Genomic DNA, 8255 nt, shown 5'->3' with positions numbered 1-8255 from the left:
AGAGACTAACTGTCGTTCTTTCTGTGAGCGTTTCACATATGCAGTATGTGCCAAAGCTGCATTCATTATTACAAGTCCTATTAACTGGATGTTAAATTCTATGAGTGCAGCAGGGCAAATGTTCTGCAAGGAGTCTCCATTACTGGTTTTGTTTCATGTTTATTTTGAAAAACGGCAAGTGCTTCCTTTCCTGCCGCTGTCAAGAAACTGAAATCAGAGCACTGTTGGTGTCATGTTTTACTCCGTATCCAAACAATCACTGGTACAGTCACCACATAATATTCGGGCTCCTACCCAAAATGTCACCTATTCCTTTTCTTCAGTGATGCTGCCTGACCCGCTGAGTTACTCCAGCATTTTGTGTCTATTATCGCTTCTCTCACTCTCCTTCAACCCCTCTGATGTTGGACCCATCGCATGTGTTCTCTCTGCCTCCAGTGATCACCAAGCTTGCTTCAAATGGACAACCTGAAAAATATCCACATTATTGAAGGTCTTGAAGCACACAAAGATGGGTAGATTCCCAGGGCCTGACCAGGTACATCCTGGGTCATTGTGGGAAGCAAAGAGCCCTGGTGGAGATTTTTGCATCTACCTCAGCCACCAGCAAGTAACTATTTGAATGAATCTCAATTATCAGCATTTGTTCTGTCTTCTTCTATGCCTTGACCATTCAACTACTTGTCCAGAGGTTTCTTAAATGTTGTGAGGGTACCTGCAACCATAGTCTTCAGGCAGTGTGTTCCAGATTACAACCACACTATGGGTGAAAACAATTCTTCTTCAATCCTCTTTAACCCTCTTACTCACCTTATACCGATGCACTCTGGTCTTGGACATAACCTGTTATGGCAAAACATTGATTACTACCCTAGTGATGCCTCTTGTAATTGTGTATACGTGTACCAAGTTCCACCCACAGCCTTTACTCCGTGGAAAATGAACCCAGCCTCTCCTCATAACTAAAACTTTGATCCGATCCCAGTACAATCACATCCTTCAAGTGTGTGGTGATCAGAACTGCCCCTAGAACTCCCACTGTCGTCTGAAGAAGATTTTATAAACCTGTATCCAAACTTCCTTTCACTGCCATTTTACACATCAGGTGATAAAGTGAAGCATTGTCTCTTCTCTGTCATTGTCTACCTGCGCCACCTCTTTCAGGGAGCGTAGTATTTGCACACCAATGTTTACGTTTTCTGTTAAGAAGAGGGCTCGACCATTGATGGCATAAATCTGACCTGTATGGAATTGCTCAGAGTGCATCACCTCATGCTTACATGGATTAAATTCCATCATCAGTTGCTTTGCTTAATTTACCAGCTGATCAATGTCATTCTGTGGTCCAGGACTATTCTCACTTTCAATACCAATTTTCAACTCATCTCCAAATTTACTGATCATTATCCCTACATTGACATCTAAGTCATTAATGTACATAACAAATAGCATGGGGTCAAGGAAAGAGCATTTACATCGCGGCCCTGTGTTCACCAATATTCCACGCACAAGAAGCGCAAGACAGACACTATTGTATGCAGGTGCCGAGAAGTTGCACTGGCTGAACAACATCTAGTCTTGCGTGTGGAGGCGATAAAAAGAAGAACAAATAGCATTGGTCAAGCACTTGGTCAAGAGTCTGAGGAAGAGTCCCAAAACATCACCCATTTCTTCTCTCCAGAGATGCTGCCTGTCCCACTGAGTTACTCCAACATTTTGTGTCTATCTTCGGTTAAAACCAGCATTCGAAGTTCCTTCCTACACATTGGTCAAGCACTGATCCCTATAGTACACAGTTGGTCACAGACTTCCAATCACAAAATAACCACCTTCATCATCCTTTGCCTGCTATTTGCAAGACAATTTAGGAGCCAATTGAAAAAAGCTAATGGCATGTTGGCCTTCATAACAAGAGGATTTGAGTATAGGAGTAAAGAGGTCCTTCTGCAGTTGCACAGGGTCCTGGTGAGACCACATCTGGAATATTGTGTGCAGTTTTTGGTCTCCTTATTTGAGGAAAGACATCCTTGCTATTGAGGGAGTGCAGCGTAGGTTCACGAGGTTAACCCCCGGGATGGCGGGACTGTCATAATTGGAAAGACTGAGGCTTGTATTCACTGGAATTTAGAAGGACGAGAGGGAATCAGATGGTAGAAACATATAAAATTGTAAAACGACTGGACAAGCTAGATGCAGGAAAAATATTCCCAATATTGGGGGAGTCCAGAACCAGGGGCACAGTCTAGGAATAAAGACGAGGCCATTTGAAACTGAGATGAGAAAAAAACTTTTTCACCCGGGCCAAAGAGTTGTGAATTTGTGGAATTCTCTGCCACAGAAGGCTGGATTAATTTAAAAGTTAGATAGAGCTCTTGGGGCTAGCGGAATCAAGGGGTATGGGGGAAAAGGCAGGCATGGGTTATTGATTATGGATGATCAGCCATGATCACAATGAATGGCTCGAAGGGCCGAATGGCCTCCTCCGCCAGCAATTTCCCCCCGCATCGCCCCTCACCCCCCAATCACCCCACCTATCAAGCATCTAATGCGCGCGCTCCCGGCAGTTCTGCCCCCCCACCCCCCGCGGGCACGCGCCCCGCGCGCTCCCGGCAATGGGACGCGCTCTGCGGCGAGTGTGTGAGACGGACGGGCAGGTGAGTAGTGCAACTTCCCCGGGACTTTGCAGAGAGAGTCGCCCCGCCCGCCCGCCCGCGGGAGGGGAAGAGGGAGGGAGGGAGAAGGAGGGGGGAGCCGCTCGGCCCTGGTTCTCTGCAACTTGTTGCACTTCGCTTGAGTTTAGTCGCTGCCCACTCTCGAGCCGCCGGCGCTGATGAGACTGCGGGCGGGCAGTGCCTGTCGAGGGAGCTCCGGCATTTATTCTGCCTGTGGTGAGTCGTGCAGACAGGAGCAGGAGCAGTGTTTTGGAATAATCATTGGATTTATTTACTCGGTTATGTACTTAATGCAGAAAAGGTCTTTGCTTGTTATTGGCTAGGATTCCCTCAGTGACCTTCCCGCTATCTTTCAAGGTAGTGTGAGATTGAATATACTGTTAATTTATTGGAAGGAACTTGCGCTCGTATATATTTTGAAAGGAGTTGTTTTAACCGGGATTTCTTGGCGAAGTTGATTAATTTGCAAGGAAATGCAGATGATACCTGCCTGACCCGTTGAGTTACTTCACCACTTTGTATTTTTGGGCCGGGGTTGGAGATACGGAGCGAGCACAATATAATATAAATACGGCTCCATTCAGACAGAATCTAAAATGTAAATAGTGAGAGGAAACGAAACGCCCGCGTTGAGATGTGGTGTCGAGTGTGTGTTTACATCAGAGGTCGGTGCCGACTGGTGAAGATGTGGGGGCCACGGGTACGGAGGGAGGAGTGGGGTTAGGAGAACACTCCACAATCCTGAACTGTGCAGAAAGGAACTGCAGATGCTGGTTTAAAGCGGAGATAGACACAAAATGCTGGAGTAACTCAGTGGGACAGGCAGCAGCATCTCTGGAGAGAAGGAATGGGTGACGTTTCGGGTCGAGACCTGAAGAAGGGTCCCGCTGAGTTACACTTGTTTATGTGTCTATCTTCCGAACGCTACAGTTTTGGGGAGAGAAAAAACACTTACAGGAGTTGTCGTTTTAAGAAGCCTAATTTTAAAATAAAATTGGATGCCGATTTAATTATTAGGAGCTTTGGGGTTTAATTGGTAAGTATGCCGTCTGATGAATGGTGGGCGAGGGCCATTATTGCTCAGGTGGTGGCATTTTACAGGATCAGAAGGTGGCATTTAAGGAGGTAACGACCTGAAGCCATGGCTTTTAACAAAGATCTGCTGATTGATCCTTGACCCGTGTAGTGTTAACTGTTGCTGTCTGACTTTGGCTGGTGTCCATATCCCTGGGTTGGTTCGTTTCCCTGCAGCTGGTAAACAGTGAGTCCCGTTGGAAGTACCGGTAGGTGAATAGCAGCGAGGTCAGGGGAGAACCTCGTGGGCCAGGATTTCCCCTTGTGCCAGTGAGGATGACACCTTTCCTCAAGGAGATGTTTAAAGTATCCTTGGAGCAATTCCTCGGGTACCTGATATCAGCATTTGGACAATGGACAGAGTGACCCCCTTCTCTTCCTCCACCCCCATGATCTGCATGTGACACGAGTCTTCATGTTACCCCTGGAGTAGCATAGAGGGAAAAATTATGATGTTTGTAAAATGAGGAATATGCAGGTGCAGCAGCATCTATGGAGCGAAGAAAATAGGCAAAGTTTTGGACCAAAAGCCTTCTTCAGACCCGCTGAGTTCTCCAGCATTTTTGTGTACCTTCGATTTTCCAGCATCTGCAGTTCCTTCTTAAACTGCTTATCTTCCCAATTGATTTGGCTGATTTTGTAGAAACAACATCAGTGTGTCATTGGGCTGAGACAGATCATCGTTGCCTCCATTGGAAAGTAGGAGTCCTATTGCCTGGGGCATCACAGGCCTAGCGCCAATTTTTAACGTTTTATTCACTGAACACTTTTCTGCAGTTGGCCAAGGAAGCTGGAAGTGGTGGTGAACTTGGTTGTCAATGTTTGCCACTGTGAAGAGGTGGCTCTAATACATGGAATAGGTCCAGCTTTCATAAAAAATGGCCTTTCAGCCCCTCGTTGTGCTCTGTATTATTTAGTGCTGTTCAGGCCACCCCATTACAGTATTCTGGGGAGGGTGCAGATTGGATGATGTCTGGATGAGAGGGTATTAGCCAAACGGGGAGGATGGACAAACTATGGTTGTTTTTTCTGGAATGTTAGAGGCTGAGGGGAGACCTTTACTTTAGACTTTAGAGATACACCGCAGAGATGCCCTTCGGCCCACCGAGTCTGCTGACCAGCGATCATCCCGTACACTAGCACTATCCCACACACTTGGGACAACTTACATTTTTATTGGAACCAACAAACCTGTATGTCTTTGGAGTGTGGGAGGAAACCGGACCACCAAGAGAAAACCCACGTGGGCACAGAGAGAACGTACAAACCCTGTATAGACAGGTGCCATAGTCAGTATCGTGCCGGGTCTCTGGCGCTGTAAGGCAGCAGCTCTACCAGTGTCCCGCCTTGATAGATGTTTATAAACATTTTGATAAATATGGACAGGGTAAATAGTGAGAACCTTTTCCCCAAGGTGGAAATGTCATGGACCAGAGGGCATAACTTTGCAATCTGAATGAGAAAGTTGAAAGTAGGTGATCAGGGCAAGCTTTTTTAAACAGAGCGGTGGGTGCCTACAATGTGCCTCCAGGGGTGGTGGTGGAGATGGGTACAATAGTGGGGTTTAAGAGGCTTTTTAGATAGGCACGTAGATGTACAGAGAAAACAGTTTTTACCCCACTGCTATAAAAGCACTAAATGTAGCCGCCAAGGAACGCAGGGACGATACAGACTAAGGGACTGTGGTAACTGTGAAATCGACAGAAGGATGGAGGGTTGGGTGTGCATGCGTGCTGTGTTCGTGATATTTATTTAGTTGTTTATCTTTATTATTTTACCGTGTATGTATCGTTAGCTTTTAGAAATGTTTGAATGCTGCACTGACTGGCTGACATTTTAAATTTCGTTGTACATGGTCCATGTTACAATGACAATAAAGAAACTATTCTATACTATTCTATTCTATATGAAGCATGTGCTAACAGAAGGGATTGGTTTAATTTGGAGACATCCTCAGCACGGATTAGAAGAGCCTGTTCCTGTGCCATACTGTTCTATGTTATCCTTATGCATGGCAGATAAATTATTGTCTTAAACACATTGGACCAGTTTTCTCTGGAAGAATGTAAAAGCAAGGAATTGCAGTTGCTAGTTTACAAAAAAAGGACATAAAGTGGAGGAATGGTTTAATGGGACAGGCAGCATCGCTAGATAAACCGAAACACCACCTATTTATGGTCTCCGGAGATGCTGACCATTGTGTTTCTCTCTGGAACAATTTGAGGTGATCTCAATGAACCAGAATTCTTACAGGGCGGTCGAGGTGACGGGTTGGGGTGTCAAAACGTCGGCATAAGGGGTCAGTCATTCAGGACAGAGATGAAACTTACCCCGTAGTCATCCTTCACATGAAACATAGAAAATAGGTGCAGGAGTAGACTATACAGCCCTTCAAGCCAGCACCGCCATTCAATATGATCGTGGCTGATCATCCAAAATCAGTACTCTGTTCCTGCTTTTTCCCCATATCCCTTGATTCCGCTAGCTCCAAGAGCTAAATCTAACTCTCTGTTGAAAACATCCAGTGAATTGGCCACCACTGCCTTCTGTGGCAGAAAATTCCACAGTTAAATGCTTCATAATATGAAGCTGCAAGGCAGGAACACTTTACACTGACAGTCACTGCAATTCACTGACCCATTGATTAAAACAGGGTCAAAAGGACAATGAAGCCAACATCCTAGCAGGTGTTATTATTTCGGTAAGGCTTTTCTGCACCTTCTCATGTCTTTCCTAATGTGTGAACCCCAGGCATGGACACAGCATTCCACATATTGGTCAAGCCAATATTTCATAAAGGCTCTCCTTGACTTGCCCTTGGACTCTTTTGGTGACTATTTATAAAGTCTACAGTCCTCAGTGCTTCATCCACTTTCCTAATGTATCCTGTCACTTCCAACAAGCGGTGCACGTATATCCTGGATCCTTATTGAATTATTGCATCCAGTTGAAAATGTGTAATTCTCATTCTTACAAATTGTAACAGCTCGCATTTCTCAGCATTAAACTTCATCGTCTGCCCATTCCACCAGCTTGACTCTATCTCCTTGAACTCTTATTACTGTCCTCACTGTGTAATAAACGTTCAAGTTTTTTGATCATCTGCAGGTTTATTAATTGTACTCTATCTACCCAAACTATGAAATTAAGAACGGGTTGATCAGGTTTCACCCTTGGAGGGCTCATTGTACTGTAGTCGGAGAGATCACTGCTTTCTCTCGCATTCCTTTGCTAATTTTCCACCACACTCCTCCAATGGTATAGATCAGATACCAAGTTATCATGGGATTTTGTCATGCCTTTAAGAAATCCATATATATATACTACTTCAGCAACTTTCCTACATCAATTCTTTCTTTACTTTACATTGAAAAGTTAGTTGTGCAAATTCAATACTTCCATGCAGTCTTATTATAATCAATCCACATTTTTCGAAGTGACTGCTAATTCTGTCCGTGATTATTCTGACCCTGCCACTGACAGTAATTACTGGATTTATCTCCACCCGTTCACATTTATTCAGATTAATACACCTGATCCCTATATTGCAGTTCCTGGAAAACACATCAGGAACTGGTCCTGCACAGTAAATTTTTCCTCTTAAATATATTTGCTTTTTAACTGACTTTCTCAACTGCCTTGAGCATCGCAATCACCGGTGAGGAGTTTCCTGTCCCAAATGTGGAAATACAACTTTAATTTTTATCTATTTTGGAGCTGGATGAATTTCTTGCCATTTAAGTGCATTTCAGTGTCGAGACAGTGAAAAACCTTTCATCTAAACTGATCCTAGAAGAGATTAAATGTTTTTGGACTGATTTTACATTTGCTCATCGCCTCAAATTGGTTACTCTTTGCACCATGTGCTTCACTGTTATTTCAATTGGAAGAACTGTTCTAACTGTTTTACTGTTCTTTTTACAATCCATGTTCTCGGGATATCTAAATCCAAATTTTATTAGTTATTTATGTTATGATATCGGTTGGAAGCTGCATACCAAATCTCGTTGCGTTTATGTGCAATGACAATATTATTATTATTATTAATTATTATTATATTATTATTATCTGGGAACATAGTATAGTCTAAGTCTATCTTAATACCAGGGGTAGGAAACATTGTTTTGACAATGTATTACAAAACTGCATTGTGCAACAGAAAATTAATATTACGCAGTTCTTTATGGTAGAATTGTTCTGCCTGTTTGACAGGTTGAGCAGTAAGAACATTCCTGTGATTCTTTTTTACAGTCTTTGTTTATTTTTAGTAACTTTGAACAGTTAGTTTCTCGGTGATGATGGGTGTTATGATTTTGACCTGTTGGAGCTATCACTCTGTACCCATTCATAGATGAGCTTAGTCGTGGACCTGAGATGTCAATTCTAACTGAATTAATCTGAATGTAAAACACAGAACAGGATAGTGCAGGAACGGACCTGAAAAAGAAAGCTACAAAGTGAATATTTGTTTTTGATCGGATCTAGATGAAAAGGAAAGCATGTTAGCAA

At 43.7% G+C, this 8255-nt stretch overlaps 1 protein-coding gene across 3 annotated transcripts in view; it reads left to right on the top strand.

Annotated features, from left to right (window-relative positions):
• Positions 1-2580: 2580 nt before the first annotated feature.
• Positions 2581-8255, top strand: part of cgnl1 (cingulin-like 1) — a 126630-nt gene continuing 120955 nt past the window's right edge. For 2 of the 3 annotated variants that reach the window (XM_055661228.1, XM_055661225.1), the window contains exon 1: positions 2731-2888. The gene's annotated coding sequence lies outside the window, so the exon portion shown is untranslated. Of the gene's footprint in view, positions 2655-2730; positions 2889-8255 lie in introns of those variants that run through there. The other variant, XM_055661227.1, reaches the window with a different exon arrangement.

The sequence above is a fragment of the Leucoraja erinacea genome, chromosome 33, assembly GCF_028641065.1.
Source record: "Leucoraja erinacea ecotype New England chromosome 33, Leri_hhj_1, whole genome shotgun sequence".
NCBI classification, from domain to species: domain Eukaryota; kingdom Metazoa; phylum Chordata; class Chondrichthyes; order Rajiformes; family Rajidae; genus Leucoraja; species Leucoraja erinaceus.
The sequence above is the reverse complement of the archived record's forward strand: the minus strand, read 5'-3'. Positions and strand labels throughout refer to the sequence as shown.